General features: G+C 55.0%; 1 protein-coding gene across 1 annotated transcript in view; it reads right to left on the reverse strand.

Annotated features, from left to right (window-relative positions):
• The window catches only part of STK32A (serine/threonine kinase 32A), a 94,384-nt gene extending 94,136 nt beyond the window's left edge, over positions 1 to 248 (reverse strand). The window contains exon 1 of the mRNA XM_025040740.1: positions 154 to 248. The gene's annotated coding sequence lies outside the window, so the exon portion shown is untranslated. The remainder of the gene's footprint in view (positions 1 to 153) is intronic.
• Between the last annotated feature and the right edge of the window lie 210 nt (positions 249 to 458).

Consider the following 458-nt stretch of genomic DNA (forward strand, 5'->3'; position numbering starts at 1 on the left):
CGGCGCCCTGGCCCAGTGTGGAGTCGCCGGGACGCTGAGCACGCCCCCGCTTCCCGGACCCAGGCCCAGTTCCCCTGAAGTGACCCCCTTCCCCTCCAAGATATTCGGGCGGCACCACCGAGGATGGTGGATATGGGAGTGGCGGGTACGAACCTGTAGATCTGAGATGGTGAAAGGCAAGGTTTCTTTTAACACTTCCTTGAGGTATTGTGGAGAGCGAAGAGAGGGTTCAGATTTATAGAGGTCCCGAAAAGAAGGATTTTTACAAAACGATCATGGTTTAGCAGATTATTTTACTCCTGGGGAAACTGAGACACAGAGAAGGAAAATACGTGCCCAGTGTGACATAACAATTGAGAGAACCTTTTGCGGACCCAGGTCTCCTGGCTCCCAGCCCCCATATACCCCATACATTGCAGTCGCCCTTCTCTGCGCGTGGCAGTGGGGGCAGGGGACAG

This window comes from Pteropus alecto, unplaced genomic scaffold, assembly GCF_000325575.1.
Source record: "Pteropus alecto unplaced genomic scaffold, ASM32557v1 scaffold78, whole genome shotgun sequence".
NCBI classification, from domain to species: domain Eukaryota; kingdom Metazoa; phylum Chordata; class Mammalia; order Chiroptera; family Pteropodidae; genus Pteropus; species Pteropus alecto.